Source organism: Mandrillus leucophaeus, unplaced genomic scaffold (genome assembly GCF_000951045.1).
Source record: "Mandrillus leucophaeus isolate KB7577 unplaced genomic scaffold, Mleu.le_1.0 Scaffold173, whole genome shotgun sequence".
Lineage (NCBI taxonomy): Eukaryota > Metazoa > Chordata > Mammalia > Primates > Cercopithecidae > Mandrillus > Mandrillus leucophaeus.
Window position 1 is genome coordinate 1,623,455 of NW_012101732.1, and position 21,068 is coordinate 1,644,522.

Below are 21,068 nucleotides of genomic sequence, written 5' to 3' on the forward strand. Positions count from 1 at the left end.
TTACAAGCAATGGGTTGTCACATTTAATGACTGATAAATATTTTTAAATGTTTCTGTTTTAATTTCTAATGTAAGAAATATTAATATATATAAACCACATACACTAAAGCATGTTGTGGCTCTCAGTAATTTTTTTCCCCACACCACACCAATGTACTTCACTAGTTTTTAAGAGCATGAAGTATAAAGGGATGGTGAGATCAAAAACTTTCAGAACCACTGGCCTAGGACACATGGTTTCAGTAAATTTTAGGAGGCCGGCAGAGTGAGCATTACGCTTGCCTGAAGAATGATTCTTTTATTTGGAAAACTGTCTCCTTGTCCAGCAGTAATAAGGGAGGAAGTATTCACTAACTAGTTAGCCAGAGGACAAAGCCCAATGTCACAAATGCTTAGTCTCAGATCTCACATAATACCATGACTACAAAGCTCTGTCTTCTGGGGCAGACAGCAAAAAGTCAGAGGAACTAGGATGTCACATCAGCAATGCAAATATAGAGATCACCCTCAAATCCTTACAAACAGTTTTAACATGGGAATAGTTTCAGTTCCCTAACTAGCATGTTTTATCTACTAGTGCCAAGTATGTAAGAAAAGAGAAACAAACAAGTTTCAAATAAATAATGTTCTTTAGGAATTAAAAATCACATTCACTTGCCAATAAATGGAATATTTAAATAATTTTCCATTGAAAATGCCAAACCAAATTTATAGTTTAATCAGATAATCCCTCTCTAAGAGAAAAGCTCAGCAATCCTATCAGCTTACAAAAATTGAAGGTCTGGCTTTCTAAATTATAGAGCTTTCAGAGTTGATATTGTGAACCTGACTGTTAGACATTTCACTGCTCAGGAGAACATCCATCACAGTGCTGACAGGGGAGAGAAAACAAGGGCAAACTTAAAAAATAATTTCACCACGTTTCTCAAGCTATAAAATGTGATTTGGGAAAAACAGTGGGAAGTAGGACTTAAAATAATTTGAGGAATCATTCCTGCTCCCCATTTAATTAAGAGTTAACAAAAAACCCCAGTTTACAATAGAGTCCTATTTTAAGAAATGGGTTGATGTCAAGTGTATACACATGTAACTGAGTCATCAACTGACAGGGGTTGAGGGGAGGGAGGAATGACTGGGCAGAGCACAGAGGATGTCCAGGGCAGTGAAAGTACTCTGTGTGAAACTCTAATGGTGGACACATGACATTATACATTTGTGTTAACCCAGAGAATCTACAACACCAGCAGTGAACCCTAATGTCAACTAAGGACTTTGGGTGATGATCATGTGTCAATGTAGGTTCACTGATTGTAACAAACACACCACTTTGGTGGCAGATGTGGATAATAGGGAGGCTGTGCAAGTGTAGAGGCAGGGTGTCTATGGGAAATCTTGCCTTCCTCTCAATTTTGCTGTGAATCTAGGACTGTAGTAAAAATAAAATCTTTAAAAAAATCACAACTGAAAATTTATCCCCCAGGGACAAAACAGAATTTTAAAATGATAGCTGAGAAAACAGATCCTTTCCTCTTATAAATTAGTAATTTAAAAAACAATGAAACTGGTTTTATTTAAATATTTAATAGTACTTCGTAAAACAGAGACTATTTTGTAAAACAGAGACTATTAAAATCTGAACCTTATTATAGTGGCATTAAAATGAGCTGATATTTCTATACATTCTACAAGGAAAGTGGACTCACCTGACTTATTAAGTCTTGCCATTGCTCTAGAAGAAAGTTATCCATTTTACCCTTGCATTTGTAGGCAAACTGGGGTGCACAGCAGTACAGCCTTGTTGTTAAGTATCTCTGTACCACCCAGTGGGAGGTGAGGGCATGAACACCTCACTGTGCAGGAGAGACAGCAACTGCTCCAGTGAGACCAGGCCGAGTCCTGGTTCTGCCACTTACCAACTTCGGCAGTAGCCACGCATGAAATCAAACAATACGAGACAATCATATCATGCACGCATTGATTCATTCATGCATGGATTCAAGTTATTTAAAACATTTAAGAAACAACACAAATGCATTACTTTCATGGAGCTGTCTTTAGTGGGAAAGACAGACAACAAACCATTTATATATATGTATAAATAATATGTCGCATGATCATATGTGCTACTTAGAGTAAGAAGAGCAGCTAAGAGATTGGAAGAACTGAACTAAGATTGTTATTTTATGGTGTAGTCAGAGAACTCTCTCTAATAAGGTATCCTCTGAGCTGAGATTTGAAGGAATTGGAGGAGATATGCAGATATTATCTGGGGGCACAGTACTGTGGGCAGAGGGACTATTAAATGTCAAAGTCCTTCAGGGGATATATTCTTGGTACAGCTGAGGGCTAGAAAGGAAGGCAGTGCACATGGAGCAGAGAGGACAAAGGAGAGACAGGGCCACAGAATCAGTAAGAAGGCAGGTGGACCATGTAGGGTCATGCAGGTCACTGAGAGGCTTTCACTTCTTATGTGTGTGTGTTTAAAATCCTGGTTGAGTGAAATGGGAAATTTTTCTTGGTTCCAAGAAAAAACCAGAATTGTCATTTACAGAGACAGGGAAGAGGATAGCAGCAACAGCTTTCAGGGCATGGAGAGATCAGGAGTTTGATTTGGGACACGTTAGGTTTGAGAGACCCCCCTCTGGAGAGGAGGCTGCTGGAAAGAGAATCCAGGGATCAGAAGACAGGTCTGACCTGCAGACATAAATCTGGGAGTCATCATCATTGCTCTTGGTTGTTAAAACCATGAGACAGTGAGACCACTGAGAAGAGAGCGAATGGAGAAGAGGTCAAAGGAGTGAGTCCCCTTGACTCCAGAACGCAGACGGCAAGAAGAGGAGGGTCTAGCAAGAGATGGAGAACACCCAGCCAGAGAGAGAGGAGCCCAGAGGCTCCGAGATGGTGAGGGCCTAAGACTCTTCAGAAGGAAGGACGGATCCCTCATCAAGTGTGGCAAAGGTGCTCAGAGGAGGTCACTGAGGATCTGAACAGAGTTGTTTCAGTAGCAGGGTGGGGACCAAAAGATCAAGTTCAAGAGAAAGTGAAAGAAGATCAACTGAAGACAGCGAGTTGAGACAACTCTTTCACACTTTGGCATTGGGTTTTGTAGAGAAGTGTGTGCGCATGTGTATACATAAACAATCAAGCACCGCATAATGATGTTTCAGTCAATGCCAGACCATATATACCAGGGCAGTCCCTTCAGATTATAATGGAGCTGAAATATTTCTATCGCTGTAGCGTGGTAGCATCATAATGCAATGCATTACTTGTGTTGGTGACAGTGGTGTAAACAAATCTATTGTGCTGCCAGTCATATAAAAGTCTAGCACATACAATTATGTACGGTGCATCATACTTGAAAATAAAATTAAAGGACTATGCCAGTGGTTTTCTATTTACCATATTACACTTTTTATCATTACTTTAGAGTATATTCCTTCTACTTATTAAAAAGAAAAAAATATAACTTCTGGTTACCTCCTGAAGGACCTGCCTGAGGCTGTTTTAGTTATCTCTACTTGATCTGTAAAACAGCCTCGGGCAGGTCCTTCAGGAGGTAACCAGAAGAAGGTACTCTTATCCCAGGAGATGACAGCTTCATGCATGTTACTGTCCCTAAAGATCTTCCAGAGACACAAGATGTGGAGGTGGAAGATAAGGATGTAGATGATCCTGACACTGTGTAGTGTGTGTCTGTCTTAGTTTTTAACAAAAACGTTTAAAAAGTTAAAAAAAATTAGTTTAAAAACAGAAAAAGCTTATGAAATAAGGATACATTTTTGCACAGTTGTACAATATGTTTGTGTTTTAAGCTAAGTGTTACGAAAGAGTTAAAAAGTTAAAAAATTAAAGTTTATAAAGTAAAAAAGTTATAGTAAGCTGTTAATTTATTATTGAAGAAAAATACTTTTTTTTTTTGAGATGGAGTCTCGCTCTGTTGCCCAGGCTGGAGTGCAGTGTCGTGATCTTGGCTCACCGCAACCTCCACCTCCCCAGTTCAAGCAATTCCCCTACCTCAGCCTCCTGAATAGCTGAGATTACAGGTACATGCCACCACACTCGGCTAATTTTTTTGTATTTTTAGTAGAGATGGGGTTTCACCATGTTGGCCAGACTGGTCTTGAACTACTGACCTCAGGCAATCCGCCCGCCTTGGCCTCCCAAAGTGCTGGGATTACAGGCGTGAGCCACTGCACCCGGCCAAAAAACACTTTTTAATACATGCAGTGTAGCCTATGCATACAATGTCTATGAAGTCTACAATAGCGCACAGCAATGTCCCAGGCCTTCAGTCACTCACCACCCACTCACTGACTCACCTACGGCAACTTCCAGTCCTTCAAGCTCCATTCATGGTAAGTGCCTTATACAGGTGTACCATCTTTTTTTATACCATATTTTTACTGTATCTTTTCTATGTTTAGATAGGTTTAGATACACAAATACTGACCACCGTTGCCACTGCCCACAGTATTCCGTGCAATGACATGCTGTCCAGGTCTGTAGCCTAGAAGCAAGAGGCTGCATCATTCAGCCTAGGTGTGCATTAGGCTATCCCATCTGGGTAATAAGTCACTCTTCGATGTTCCCCCAGTGATGAAATTACCCAAGGATGCATTTATCAGAATGTGTCCCTATTGTTAAGCAACACATCTGTATACATACATACATATATTAAACTTTATAACACATTGCAGATAGATATTACCCCATTTCACAAAACAGAAAAAAAAAAGCAGGTTTGGTAAATTAAGAAACTTACTTAAATCACACAGCTGGTAAGTGGTGAAGCCAGGATTAGAACAAAGGTCTGTGTAAATACAACAATGCTCTTCTTAATTTCTCTGACACCAAGGTTTTATGTTATCAAAATTAGCAATATTACACTACCCAGATACTGCCCAGGGAGTCAGTCTGCTGAAACCCAGACCACCACAGGAATTCCAGACCCAAGGGCTCCTTCTTCAGGAAAGCACAGGCATTGATGCTCCATAAAGCTCAGGTGGGACTCCACAGGCAATTACTTGTTCCAGGTTCTCTTCCAGGAGGTTTTCTAGCCTTCCTACCAGACATTCCTTACTCCCTCCCTGCCCCCAGGCATGTCGCTGTAAACGCTGGTGGCTTGTCTCTCATCTCTTCGCTCCCATCATAAACCATCTCCTAACATGGTCCAGCAGCAGAATGTTTCCCCTCCGGAGGTGTTTCTGCCCATTATCTTGGCCTTTTCCTTAATCTTCCAGAAGTTACTATCTGGGTGGAGTCTGCTGCCATGAAACAGTCAGAAGCCTGACAGGAGTTACTGAGTATACTGGGGTTAAAGCATTTGCTTTCCTATCAGGTGAAGTATTCAAGCTCAGACATAGAACGTGGGTTCTAACAGTCCTACAGTATTCTAGATGTCCCAATCGATAACTTCAGTATTTCTTCATACCTCAATCCAATGCCTCTCCATCTCACATTCTAGCTATTTCACTGGCTGCTATAGGATCAACTACGATTGTATGTAAAGCATTTTATGGACAAAGTCCATTATTATTATGGAGACCTAGCATGCAGCAATGATTAAGAGCCCAGAGAATGGATTAAAGGCTCTCTGAGTTTTGAATCCTCTTCTTCCACTTAGAAGCAGGGTAAGCTTGGGCGGGCAGCTAAATTTTTTGAGTTCCAGCTTCTAAAGTGTTTCAGACATAAAAGGTGCTCAATAAAGACACTGATAGAAGGAATGAATGAATGAAGGAATCTGGCTTATACTTTCTGCTCACCAAGTGTCTGCTGCAGCTGTCTTACAGCCAGGCTGATAATGAATGAGTAATAATTAAATGAGTTCACCTACACAAAACACTAGTCACTGGCCTGCCATTTAGTCAGTACAAAATAAATGGTGACTATTATCCTTAACCCTATTGTAATTAAGTTTGCAAAAACTCAGATATAACAATGACTTTGTCAAATAAAAGGATTTCAAATGCTAATACAGCTTTGCCAGAGAACTGGAGACAGGAACTTTGTCTTTTACAGCTGGTCCTTTCCCTTTTCTACTGTGAAATACTTCTAAACTTTATCTCCACTACAAAGTGCAGGAACTTACTGGTACTTGGCTGAATCAAAGGGAAGAAATCGACCTTCAGAGGTCATGTGGCCCATCTACTGGCCTTCAGGCTAAACTGTCTTAATCATCTGAGAGAAATGATTATCTCTCCACTTTCAAAGACTTCTAGGGATGAAACCTGAATAACCTGTCACAGTAATACCCTCGAACAGATCTGCCAGAAAGTTCTTGCTTTGTGTTTAACCTTAATCTCTCATGAGACACTCAGAATCCTTTTTCTCTTATTTTATTCTCCACAAAGCTTGAGTACCACCTTCTGTGTAAGAAGACTCAGGAAGATAGATTACTCAGAGCAAGCAATAAGGAAGCGTGTGCCCTGGAAGTTTCTGGCAAGACTGATTTAGAGATGGACCTATTGCAACTACTACTATCTGACGCTAGGTGATGGGCATGTGGAGACAATGAGTTCACAGTCACACGAGACACAAAGACATGCACATAAAATTTAATATCACACTAACAATAGATATCCCTTATGAAATACCTATTATAAGCCATGTATTTTACAAAATTTATCTTTCATCTTTAAAATAAAGTTGCAATAAAGCTGTTATGTCTATTTCATAAATTTAGGTTTAAAAACAACACTTTTCTGCCATTTAAGAAAACAAGCTCTCACCATGTCTACTGTGTTTTGTGAAATAGTCTTAGTATGAATTTAGGAGGTTCAGAGACCATCTTTTTCATTCAACATCTGTTCGGCAGATATTTACAGAGCACTCACTGTGTGCTGGGCCTTGGAATGCAGCAGCAAACAAGATTCGGTCTTTGTGATAAACCATATTGAGTCTAGTGCACAAGTGAGACAAGTGTCAACAGGGAAATGGAACACGATGATACCGAGAAACCCAGAGTTCTGCAGGAACATGGAGGTGGGATACCTGAACCAGTTTTGGGGGACATGGGAAGATTCCTGAAAGAAGAAATGCCTCAACTGACAACTAAGAGAAAAGCCAGACAAAGATGAAGAAAAAAATCATTCTAAGCAGAACAGCAGCATTCATTCTGGGTTAGTAATAAGAAAGCAGCTAATCAGAGCCATAAAGTTTAGACACTGTCTAAGTCACATGGCTAGAAACGCATGGAATCAGGATAGAAGTCTAGTTACTCTGAAAGCCAAGTGTAGATTTTTTTCAACACCACCTGCTTTTCACTACCATCTAATTTAACTGTCAATCAGTACATTCTCAGAATAATATGAGATATGTTTGGGTACTTAAAAAAAAAGCCATGTAATTCAGAATCAAAAGGAGATGACGAGAGGTAAGATAACTGATAACCAACATCTAAGAGAAAAAGCCAGAGACACTTCTGGGGTGCCTGAAAAATTCTCCTCATGGTTACGTGGGTGTATACATATGTTAACGTGCACTGAACTATTTTTTTCCAGATAAATAAAAATTTATGCTCTTTGCTGTATGTACATTATATCTCAGTAAAAGGAAAAAATCTAAAAGAAAAATCCCTAATTTATATATTAGAAGAACCAAGAGGCATTTATTGTTGCCTGTTTAACATGCATCTTCACCTTCTTTCTTACCAACAGATCCCTTACAATGCTAGGGATTGGGCACTAGTGATAACATATCAATCCTTTTGCAGATGAAGCAGTCAGAGAGATAGAAGCAAAATTTACGGAGTGAAGCTTCTAGGAAATTTCCTAACAGAAGACCAACTCACCTAGAAGGCATGGCTTTCCACTCTTCCCCCTGCTTCCTGACTGAACCTCAACTTGGCAGCTGGAAGTATAATAGCCACTGTGAATGAGAAGAGCCTTGGGATAGAAGCCAGGGTGAAGGAGTGTGGAAGAGAAGGGCAGAAGCAGCCTGGATTCTTAGTAACTACAGAAAGCTGTCACATGAGCTTGGAGCCGATTACATCCTTGCATGAGAGAAAAATAAAACATCTAATTTGGTTGAATTTATGATTAATTCATAGTTTCACCCAGCCCTAAAAAATAGAGCAATGCATTTGGAAATGAGGTGTGTGAGTATCCCTGTATTTTTCTGATATAGATATAGCTAACCTTATTTTCTTATTTTAACAGGAACAGCAATGTCCTGCTACTCTTCCTACGACAAAGTTGCTTAAAAGGTTGCAGATGGTTCTACAGAACTGAAAAAAAATTATGAATTTTTGTTAGATTCCAAGAAAAAGGAGACAAGGAGAATAATGTTTGCCTTATGAGAACTGCCTCAGTTCCCACTGTGCCTCTTTCCTCCTCCAACACCCCCAAGTCCACCACTCCGGGAAGCCTCAGCAATGCCCGGGCGTGCAGCTCACAGAGCATGTGTTGCCGTCCATGTGCGAGGTCTGTGCAATGCCACATTTACTTTTACAGACTCGAGTTTTCATGTTTAAGCAGGTTTCTCCATCTTACTGTAATCATTTTAGAAGACGGCATAGAATAGTTAACCAGGCTTTGACGCCAAACGAACATATATCAGAAATTAGGCTTCAGCATTTACTCTCTGTCAGCTTAAAATTCATTCAATTTCTCATCTGTAAAAGTTAAGAAAAATCTTTCATAAGACTGTTGTAAAGTTTAAATGAAATGATGTGTTATATACCTATATGAAGGACAGTTGTTGTTAATGATATTAAAGCAGAAGTCCTTTTTAAATGAGTAATTTTCCTCAGAGTCCTTACTTTTGTGGTCATACAATCTATTCAGCAAACATTCATTGTTGCCTAAAAAGTAAGGACCTGGAACCGGACCTGGGTGCGGGCAGTGGACAGGGTTCTGTCGAGAGTCAAAGATGGCAGTGAACGTGTACTCAACGTCAGTGACCAGTGATAACCTAAGCGGACATGACATGCTGGTCTGGATCAATTAGCCTCTGCAGTTGAAGAGTTGTGCTCAGCGGCTGCCTAGTGTTAGTTTACAGACATGCTGCTCCCTGGCTCCATTGCCTTGAAGAAAGTGAAATTCTAAGCTAAGCTAGAACATGGGTGCATCCAGAACTTCAAAATACTACAAGTAGGTCTTAAGAGGATGGGTGTTGACAAAATAATTCCTGTGGACAAATTAGTAAAAGGAAAGTTTCACGAAAACTTTGAATTTGTTCAGCGGTTCAAGAAGTTTTTTGATGCAAACTATGGTGGAAAAAGACTATGACCCTGTGGCTGCCAGACAAGGTCAAGAATTTGCAGCGGCTCCCTCTCTCATTGCTCCAGCTCTGAATAAACCCAAGAAACCTCTCAGTCCTAGTAGTGCAGCTCCCCAGAGGCCCATCTCAACACAGTGAACTGCTGCGGCTCCTAAGGCTGGCCCTGGCGTGGTGTGAAAGAACCCCGGTGCGCGCAACGGGGACGACAGGCAGCTGAGTTGGTGCAGCAGTCAACGTACTGAAAATTACTGTTGAAGACTTGGAGAAAGGGAGGGATTTCTATTTTGGAAAGCTATGGAACATTGAATTGATTTGCCAGGAGAACGAGGGGGAAAATGACCCTGTATTGCAGAGGATTGCAGACATTCTGTATGTCACAGATGAAGGGACATCTGATGAAGGAGGTCCATAGGAGGAGCAAGAAGAGTATTAACAGCCTGGACCAGCAGAGCAACATCTGAATTCTTCACTTCATGTGCTTAACTATAAAATACTCCCTTTTATTATCCTTAGAGGACTCACTGGTTTCTTTTCACAAGCAGAAAGTGCCTCTTCTTAGGGTTCACCTGGTTCACCTCGGACACATAGAGGCTGACTGTGGGGCTCACCGTGCAGATGCGGGTCACACTGAGTACTGGAGAAGGTGTTATGTAATATGCTGAGGCGGCGACCTCAGTGGAGAAATGGAAAGGCTCAATTGAATTTTTAAGCTAATGTGAAATCAGAGAACGCTGTAATAAATAAATGCCTTAAGAGTATTTAAAATATGCTTCCATATTTCAAAATATAAAATGTAACATTACAGGAGATACTGTGTTTGACACTGTGTTTGGGAAGGAAGGGCCAGACCTTGGAACCTGCTGTCACAGGTCTTATAGGGCTGCTTGAAGCCTCACAGGCCTAGGCTTTGGTCTAAAATGAATATTTAAAAAGTTGTCCTGTAAAGCCACTTGGTGTCATTGGTCAATTGCATCCTTGCTAAAAAGCAAGAGGCACTGTTTCCTGGATAACAGAGGATGTGTTTCAGCCCACAACATAGAGATGTTCGAGTTGAAGAGCTTGGTTTTCATTAAGTATTTCTCTGTTTTTCCAGTTATCCCCAAAATTTCTATGTATTACATTTTTGGGGAAGTGAAGTGTGCCCAGATTTTTAACCTAACAACTACTTTTGGGGACTTCCCCACATCTCTGGGATTTGAATGGGGATTGTATCCCATTTTACTGTCTTTTAGGTTTACATTGACCACGTTTCTCTTCTCTGCTCCCCTTGCTCACTGGGGACTCCTCTTTGGCTCCCTGAAGTTTGCTGCTTAGAGCTGGAAGTGAAGCAGGCAGGTGACCATGCTGCAATTCTTTCTGGACGTCTGGCAAAGGGAGTGGTCAGTGAAAGCCATCGTTACCTTGGGATCTGCAAGGCTGGGGTATTTTTGGTATCTGCTGTCCACAGCTCTCCACTGTAATCTGAATACTTTGCCAGTGCACTAGTTTCTTTGGAGATAAAATGCATTGGTGTGTGGCTAAATGTTAATTTTCTTTTGCAGAAAATATAGTATCGTGTCTAAATTAATTATTAATATTTAAAATATTTCATTCCTTAACGCTCCCTCATTTGCAGGATTCTGGAAAATGTGTCTCACCCACTACTGAGATTGTTTCGCCCCTGATGTATCTATATTGATTAGTTTCTGGTGGTAGCTTGTTCTAAAATGTGTGTAGAAGGCAAGTGTTCTATGATAAAATTGTTGTGTAGTGCATGCTGTGTGGAGTTCAGAGGAAACCCAGATTCAGTGATTAACAATGCCAAAAAATGTGTGTAGAAAGCAAGTGTTATACGATAAAACTGTTGTGTAGTGCGTGCTGTGTGGAGTTCAGAGGAAAACCAGACTCAGTGATTAACAATGCCAAAAAATGCGAGTAACTAGCCATGGTTCAAACGGCAGTGGTGCTGTTTCTCTTTTGCGGCCTTTTAGACTTTAATTGCCCTAAAATTCCATTTTATTGGGAACCCATTTTCCACTTGGTCTTTCTTGACAAGGTTTTTTTTCACTTTAAACAGTTTCTAAATAAAATTCTATACTTCAAGAGTAAAAAAATAAAAATAAAAAAAAGTAAGGAACTTAGGTGACACAACCCTAAAGAAATACCAACAACTAACAGTTTCCTTTTGTTTGCTCAGTACTCTGCACTTCATAATTTTATCTGACTTTCAGGAAGGTGAATATTAATTTGCCTACTCACTTTATTAGTTAAGCATAAAGTTTACTGTGAGACTCACTCAAGGTCACAGAATAAATGACAGTCAGGATTCAAATTTGGACATGTCTTTTGACTCAAGCTTCAGTATTTTTACTGTAGCTTGTTAGTTAATTTCAAACTTCAATTAATTTCTCAGAAACGCTAACAAGAAAACTAAGATTTCTTATGAAGAGACACAAGGGAACAGATCCTTATCACTTATTTTTTTCTGGCAAAGGATGACTTACAAAATACTATCAATTATAGATACTGTCACTAGATATCACGAGTAATTTTAATGACAATTCTTTGCACGAAGTATTGAAACTACTTATTAGAATTTCATGGAACCTAACATTGAGAAACCAGGTTGAAATACTGGGGACGTGTAAGAAGAAGAACTGTTACCACAGACTGAGGTTCCAGGAAACGTCTGGAGAGTAGAAAAGGGGTCAGAGATTGGCTACCAAGTGACAGGGAGGCTGGGAAGCCTGCCGCAAATGAAATATGTGCTTAGAAGTTCAAAAACTATACAACAACTTTGGGGAAAGACCAAGATCAAGGTTGGGTTCCTTAAGCCTATTTTTTTTGTACTTCTGTTTTTGATTCCCCAAGTCCAACTACATTGGGAGTCAAGGCATGGAATCTTTTGGTATTGGATTCCTTGGCTCTTCCCATACCATTAGAAATGGTCCATCAACATGTTATGAGCCAGGTTACAGTATTTCTCTGAATCATTTGTTAATCTTGCATTTGTTTTTGCAGCCAATCCTTCCATCTGGTATACTAAGGTATCTTTTTGAGGAGATTTCTGATAAACACATTTGATATTCAGATTTCAAAGCCATATCCATTACTCTTTAGGAAAATACTGATTGTGAGCTGCAATATTTACACATATGAAATAATTATTCCTTTTGATTTTTTATGGGATTGTCGGCATCTTCCTTTGACACAATGTTAGGGCAGCAAATGGTTTTTAGTGTTCCTGGGGAATCTGGTGGCACACTAACTTACATCAATCTGCATATCAAATTATACAGGCTCACTCTTCAAATATGCGGCATTAAAAGCATTTAAACTATGATACTTACAGTACTTTAATCAGATAAGAAATGTGATAAGAATACCTACTTTGTTTTAAAATTACTGATGTAAAGTAAAATTCTACCTCTCCACATTTTATTCAGTAAATATTTATTGAGCACTACGTATGTTCCAGCACTGTGGCAGGCACTGGGGGAGGTGACAGTGAATAGATTTTAAAAAGAAGACAGACATTGATCAAATAATCACTTCAATATAAAATTGCAGTTATGATGGAAAACTGCTGGGTATTATGAGAGCATGTAATTATACGGAAACAATCACATGGGCTGCAGCAGGGAGACGTGATAGCTCAGGACTGGAGTGGAGGTGGGCAAGCAGCAGCCAGGCCCGGGTGCTCCACAAGCATGGTGACCTTCACTTGGACCAGTGTGCAGGCTACGGGCATGGGGAGCACCTTCACTGATAAAAACCAAAACAAACAAACAAAAAACTGTGGAACTCCTGAGCCTGGTATTAAGGCCCATCACAAAATGTTCTCTATGGATCTCTCTACAGACACTTAGTGCACCTACCTTCCCAGGCACAGCAGGCTGCAGCCTCACTGAAAAACTGGTCACTACCAGCGCACACCAAGTCAACAGGACCACTGAGCGTTTTTTTTTTTTTTTGCTCTTCTGCACAAAAACCTCCTTTGGTTTGCCTGGTAGAACGGTCATCTATTACTGACGACAGTTTAGAATATACCCACTAAACAACAACTCACTATCTTAGGTGCTTAAGAAGTGTTGATGAACAAAAAAGGATGAAGATTCCTGCCCTTGCAGAGCTTAAATGTGAATAGCGACAGTTTGAAGTATGTTGGGCACATTAGGCTTCATTGAGAAGATGATGTAAGATCTGCAAAAGCCTTCTGTTAGAAGTGTGTCTTATGTATTCTATCATTCTTAAAGTTACAATTTTCTTTCATTTGAATTCATAACTTCAAATTCTGAACAGAAAACTTTAAATTTCCCTTTGGAATAAGGTATTTTTGAACAATTTGGCCCATCGCAGGTCTCAATAGTTGTCTGGGGAATGAATGAATGGAAGACATTATAAAAAGGCCAATAATTTATTTTTGGAAGAAACAAGTATTTCCTTAGCAACTCTCTGGTAGGCACTGTGCAAAGTGCTTTACACATATTATCTAATTTATTTATAGTACTTATTACTCAAGAAGAGTAGTTCTCAACCTTTGGCTGCTTATCAGGTTTAAAGAATTTATAGATAGCTGTGCTAAACCAAGACTCAGATTAAAAAATAACAGGTGATTTTCTTGGCACCCTTTTTTTTTTTTTTAAGGCTGCATAGGTGACCTTCTATGTAGCCTGAGTTGAAGACTACATCAATCTTCACATTAGACTTACAATGGTACCAGATTTCTTACTGTGTTTCTAATAAAGAAATGTTTACAACAGATGCAGACTTACATGTTATCAACTCAACTGAAAAACACACACAGATCACCTTTCTGATCAGTACTGCATTAGGTGCTGGTGATATAAACATGAGTACAAAAGGGTCCCTGCTACTGTGCGACTCTTTATGAAAAGGAGATGGATTCTCAACAGTCCGGCAAGTTCTGCTGGAGGACAGAGCAAGCATAGAGCACCGTGGAAACATAGAAGCCTTAAAGAACGGGATGTGAGGAGAGGAGAATCACCAACCGTTGTTGGATGATATAACTACTGATCCAAGAAACTGGTAGCTCTGTTGCAAGTAATCTGGCAAAGACTAAAATACAAAGAAAGGCAAATTGTCCTGTTTGCACCATTTTAGAAAATTCTAAAATCACAATATCTTCAAAAGGTGTATGTCAGATTAACTAAGTAGCCATGAAGATTTTGATGACAATGTACTTTCACAAGTTAGACTTCACATTTTAATAGGTAATTGAGACAAGTATAAATGAGCCATAACTGAGAAACTCAGTATTAGGCTACATTACACGAGTGAGTGACCTGAGATGAAGGAACTGGGGCCAAGTCAGGAAGGGCTTTGCTAGCGGGTGTGGTGGCTCACACCTGTAATCCCAGCAATTTGGGAGGCTGAGGCAGACAGATCGCTTTGCACTCAAAAGTTTAAGACCAGCTTGGGGAACATGGCAAAACCCTGTCTCTAAAAAAATACGAAAATTAGCTGAGTATGAACATTAAAGAGTAAAGTGACAGCGGCACCATCTCTTGCCTGTGGTCCAGCTACTCAGGAGGCTGAGGATGGAGAACGGCTTCAGCCTAGGAGGTGGAGGTTGCAGTGGGTGGAGATCATGCCACTGTATACCAGCCTGTCTCGATTAAAAAAAAAAAAAAAAGGCCTTGCTAAAGTGATGACTTCTAATAGAAGAAACAGTCTTGTATCAGTTATTTAATCCACCCTATTAGCAATATTGCTATATTTGGTGGGATTAGAAACTGCCAAGGCTGAATGCCACATACTTCCCTTAAGCAACCCCCTTCTTTTTCAAATTGCCACATATGCTTTACACTCCTTTGTAATCAGTTTCCCCGACCACAAACTTCAAAGAATCAAAGGGGCAATCATTATCCTGGAGAAGCACACACAGGGCTCCACTGGAGCTGTACTAACATATGGTATGTGTATGTATCTCATATTGTTTTCCCCAAATTCCAAAAAGTGGAATGTAAGACATATTTAGCTTCGATAGTTTTAGATAAAGAATTGTGGAACTTTAATGATAGCTATTGATAGCCTTTACAATGTGTAACATGCTTCCCATATATGATATGCTTTCCATTTCGCTTAACTTTACATTTACAACAACCCTAGGAGGTCAGTACTATTATTGTCATCCCCATTTTACTCTAGAGCACAGGTTAAATAACTTGCCCGTGGTCACACTTCAATTTACTATATCTTTATGCAGCCTTAATTGAGACACTGTTTTAATTATATTACTTTGGCTAAGACAATATGCATAGGTTTTTTCCCTCTATGTAAGATGTCTTGTTGGGCTATGTACCTATATGTATTTTTTATTTCCAATGTCTCTAAAATTTAGCAGTGTCTAAGACTATATCCAATACCTTTTATAAATCATTTCAAAAAGGTTGCAATTGGATTAAATACTTCTATTTTATAAACTTACAAACAACATAAATTCATTTTCACGTGGTACAGCAATCCTTATAAATGGCAGATAAAGGAAATACATGGACGTTTTAATGATTATTTTCCTACTTTCTAACGTGTATATCTACTTTTTGGTCCAGAACACTGAACAAAAGAGCATCACAGTAAGAAACAACCAACAAAAAAGCAAAGCATTTATGCCTTTACACTTGCAGTGTGCTCCAAGTTAGGTCTGTGCTACTCTGCACAGAAAATGAGCAGATATGAGGTGAGCTGGAAGCAATCTATCACCTGGTGATAACGAAGGTGCCAATGATCATCTCCCCATAGTCAGTACTACTTACTGAGCAGCAGCAAAATGCCCAGCAGTGACAGACACATAAAATAAAACACGATCACAAATTCCGAGTGCCATGGGCCAGGTTCTATACTAAACTGTTTAAGTATATTCTCTCACTTTGTTTTGTAGGTGGGAAAATTGAGGGTTAGTGAAAGATCACATACACAGCTGCTAAGTGGAAAGGTCAGGTCTGCCTGACTCCTAATCATATAATATTTCCACTCTATCTTGTTTAATATACTTTGGAATTGACTATCTTACTCTAATTTCTGGGAGATTAACCATGTCAAAATGCTGGGTACACATACTTTAAGACACTGATGAAAGAGAATACAAAAAATAAAACTACAACTCAGTTACTTACTAAAATTGGGGTAAAAATCTAACCATAATAATACATTTTGTAATTACAAAGAAAAACTGGGAGAGAAATATAGTTACCATGGATATAATGACTTATTAGTATGTAAACTATTTTTATATCAATTATTTAATGTACTTGTTACAATTCTATGGACAACCTAAATTCAACACATCCCAAATGAACTTATTGACTTTTTCCTAAATCTCATTGCCACTTAAATTAATTACATCACCGCCTACCCAACAGGTTAAGTGAGAAACTGAATTTATCCCTTACCCTCCTCTTTCTCAGAACTCTTCCAGAAATTGCTTACTCTTTTCAATTAAAGAGTTCTTAAATATATTCATACTGTCAGACACTCACTGTTATACTGTAAGTTCAGGCACTTATTGTAAAAATATTGGGTCATAAGTCATAAATATTTTTAAGGTTCTCGATGCACACTCATAAATTACCTTCCAAAAGGAATATATCCCTTCATGATGACAAATACAAGCAAAAAATATGATCTACACCATGTCTGAATATTATTTCAGTTTCTAAAGTTGTGAGTCTAACAATGACATATGAATGGATTCTGGGGAATTCAGGCACCGACATTCTCCATTACAAGTCAACCTGCAACAAGTAACTTTGAGCTCTCCTCAAGTCTGTGCTTCTGACACAGTTTAGGACTCTCAACAATCTAAATTAAATGAGCCTTTAACAACTTTTTACTGCACAAATAAGGTATACAAATGGCATGCATAATTTTATTTAGATCATTTGTTGGGATTTTATTGACTGGAGACGTTCTCAGAAAAGACTATAATATTTTCTGGATGTAATACTTAAACTCATAATAACAACAGTTACATAGAGACGTAGTATAGCAGAGTGCTTAGATTGCCTGGGTTCACATGCCAGCTCCAGCACTCACCCTCCATGAGTTCAGGGAAGTTCCACTGTCTCTGTGCCACAATTTCCTCATCCATAAAATGGTATAATAATAGTAGCTACTGGCTGGGTGTGGTGGCTCACGCCTGTAATCCGAGAACTTTGGGAGGCTGAGACAGGAAGGTCACTTGAGGTCAAGAGTTTGAGACCAGCCTGGCCAACATGATGAAACCCTGTCTCTACTATAAACACAAAAATTAGCTGGGCGTGGTGGAGCACTCCTGTAGTCCCAGCTACTTGGGAGGCTGAGGCAGGAGAATTGCTTGAACCTAGGAGGTGGAGGTTGCAGTAAGCAAAGATGGTGCCACTGTATTCTAGTCTGGGTGACAGAGTAAGACTCTATCTCCAAAAAAAAAATAAATAAATAAATAAAAAAAAAATAAAGTAAAATAAAATAAAAGTAGCTAAAAAGGCTATATTTGCTTACAGCAGTAAGCAGCTACTACATGCTACTATAGCAAATTTATTGAACTATTATGTATATACATCTGCTATCTCACTTAATTACAATGTTGTAAGTCAAATAGTTATCATTTTACAGATGAGAAAAGACTCAAAGAAGCAACCTAGTTAACATCATAGAGCTAAGAAAGTAGTAGAGCTCACGTTCAAATCCAAGCTTTTGCGGATTTATAGCCACTGTCTTTTTTTTTTTTCCTAACAATCATGCTACCTCATTTTAAAAGTCAGAAATTATACAAAAGTTATTATTCTCCTCCACTAAAAAGAGACTATATATGCAAGATTTGTAGGAAAAAAACTCTTTTAAAAATCAGTAAATACATTTTAAGAATGTATGAAACATGAGGAATAAAACATGGGAAGACTTTTGAGTAGGTCTTTATCTTACAGACTTAAAATTCTACAGTACAGATTTAAAATTGGAGGTTTGATCATCAACACAAGGGCTTTTTAGAAACCCTGTCACATAATCTACATTTTAGTAACGAACCTGCTTCCCTGGTATGTTCACTCTCCGCAGCATCTGTCACTGCTATGAATGGTTGATCATAAGTACTGCTGTAGTCTTCTCAATGCTATTAAGCAGATGGCAGCGCTAAATCCAAATGATGTAGTACATCTCCCTGGTGGACTTTGTTTTCATTTACTACCATTATTCCACAATTCCTCAGTGATAAATCTCATGTGTTCTCAAGAACATTAAAGAGTAAAGTGACAGTGGCAATTGATTTATTGCCACTAGCATGCCTCTGCCCTGCTACCGTGTTGTCATACACTTGTGGAGATCATGCATGAAGATTCCATGTGGTGGTCTTCTCTACATTTATAGGAACCCATTTTTTTCCCCCCTTACTAGTTGCTTTTGAGTTAGGCAAAAGAACGTAAGCTTGGTCTCAAAGAGAACAGAGTATGAGGACTAACTGATATTAATTAGCTTTGTGACTTTGGTCAAGCTCAAATTCTGTGAATGTCAACTCCTTTTGTAAAATTAAGGAATGACAATCCTATAGGAGTTCTTAGGAATAAAATGACACAATATGTATGAGAGCACCTGGATACATAGTAACTCACACTTGGTAAGTACGCAATAGATATTTCATTCCTCCAAACTTTGTTAAGTAAATGAATCTTGAGAAACATTTTCCTTTTTTATTAGTTTAATTCTAAAGAAATATTCCTGATGAAGATACAAAACTTCTTATTTTCAATATGATCAAGGCATTAAATTCGGTAGCACACTGTAACTTAGTGAGAAGCTCAGTCTTGCTTCTCGGACTCATCTAATCAAATTTTCAGTATGAGCAGTGTTTCAGGTTGTCCACTGACTGGTGACACAAATGCTCAGTGTGGCATTCACCAAACCCCAGCCATTCAGGGACAATTCTCAGGATATGCAGTATACTTGCCATCTACATACACACCTATCCCGTTTGTGACTTCATATTAACTCTCCATGTTAATTTTCTTTTACTTTAAATAAACTTGCCATCACTGAATTATAGCAATAATCATAAAATCATGGGTTTGATATGCTAACCACACTCTTTCAATAATTTTATAATCTAATCATTAAAAATTTTTAAGAAGTCTGCCCATGTAACGTCTGAAATCATATTGTGAGACGTCAATGATATGCGTACTACTCACTAGTATAATGGAATGAAAATGGACTTTGAAATCAATAATGTCATTAAGTGTGTCACTCAGGCTACTTAAACTCTTGAGTCTCAGTTTTCTCAATAATAAATTGAGGATAATATCCCCCTTTTAAGGTTAAAATTAAGATTAGAGGGTGGTTGTGTGTGTGTGTGTGTGTGTGTTTAAGATTAGAGGGTGGTTGTGTGTATGTGTGTGTCTGATACACTACAGCAGATGGTCAATATATAATAACCATAATGAGTACCAATACTTACACATGCTAACACTCAGTCTTGGGATGTTCCTTCCCTTTTCCCTGTCAGAGCTGACAAAGATTCTCTGCTTGGCTAAACTTTAGTCAGCCTCCTGATCCTTCTCCTAGGCCCATCTGTGCAGCTCCTTGTAAAATCCAGTTTTAAAAAAGAATCTTGCTGAGTCAGTTTAGCAAGAACACACCACCCATGATATCTGATTACTCCAATATCTGATCGGGTTCCTTATCCTCCCCAGGGGAGGGGATGTCTGACCAATGTGGACTGCCTCTGGCAAGAATCCTGTTAGGTCGGTTCAGCCAAAATCCCCCCTACCACTGATGTTTCCTCTCAGTAATTTTCTGTCTCCTGACCGCAGCCTGGCTTCTTGGCTATGAATTCCCACTTGTCCATGCTAGATACAGAATGGAGCCTGGTCTCTCTTCCCCACTGCACAGTCCCACTGCAGTGGTCCATGTATCTATTGCAGTGGTCCTGAATAAAGTCTGCCTTACTGCGCTTTAACAAGCGTCACCAAAGAATTTTTTTTCTTTACAGGGTTGTAGTTGCACTTTTTCACCACTCTCTCTACTCTTTGTTTTTTTCTTACCTGAGAATTAAGTATTTACAGGTTTATGGGGTAATTTGGGTTGATATCTCTTGTTTTTGGTTGACGTCTAATAGTACTGTGTTAAAGTATTTTTGTTGATAGTTTATAATGCTAAATTTTTATTAGCACTTTTCGAGACCCTTTATGTTTTATTTAGTTAATGGTCATCACTGTAGGAGCCAAATAGTTCTTTGGAGAATTTATACTTACTCAGAAACACAGAGTAAACATATTATGATAATTATTAGGATTGTAAATAAGACATCAAATGTAAACTAATTCCACTTAGTTTAGAATAAAATAAAGACATTTACAAAGGGTTTCCAGGAGTCAGAAATGGTATCTGTGCAGATTTAAACCATGTCGGGGCAGAGGAAGGGCTCTCAGGGCTGAGGCCATTATCACCCATCCGTTTTGATTCACTATACTAGCTATTCAGAAGCTATGTATCCACAGGAAGTAATCAACAACTATTTTTGAGCCAATGTGTATTAGAATAATTCCCATATTGTAAAGAATAGTTTATATGTCTCTTCATAGTAATTGTGTCAAAATCTTGTTATTCATTACAGGTGTGAAGTTATACAAACAATGCTTTTGTTTTATACTGTAATGTTAGCATTAACAAGGTCATTACAAAAACCAATGGGGAAATGTAGCAGAACTACACTGCATTTTTTACAGGAATTCTCATTGGTACTCTGATTTGAATGCAAGGTATTTGAAAACTGGGAGAAAAAATTCCTAATTTGTAAAACTTCCAAAAAGAAACTTGTTTCTGTAATATAACAGTGTCATAATAATGAGGACCTCAGGAGTTTAAAAGTCACT

The 21,068-nt window shown here is 38.8% G+C and overlaps 1 protein-coding gene and 1 pseudogene across 1 annotated transcript in view; one reads left to right on the plus strand and one right to left on the minus strand.

The window, feature by feature from the left end:
• The window catches only part of KHDRBS3 (KH domain containing, RNA binding, signal transduction associated 3), a 198,285-nt gene that overhangs the window by 20,456 nt on the left and 156,761 nt on the right, over positions 1-21,068 (minus strand). The window lies entirely within an intron of this gene.
• On the plus strand, positions 8,872-9,655 carry LOC105537473 (annotated as a pseudogene).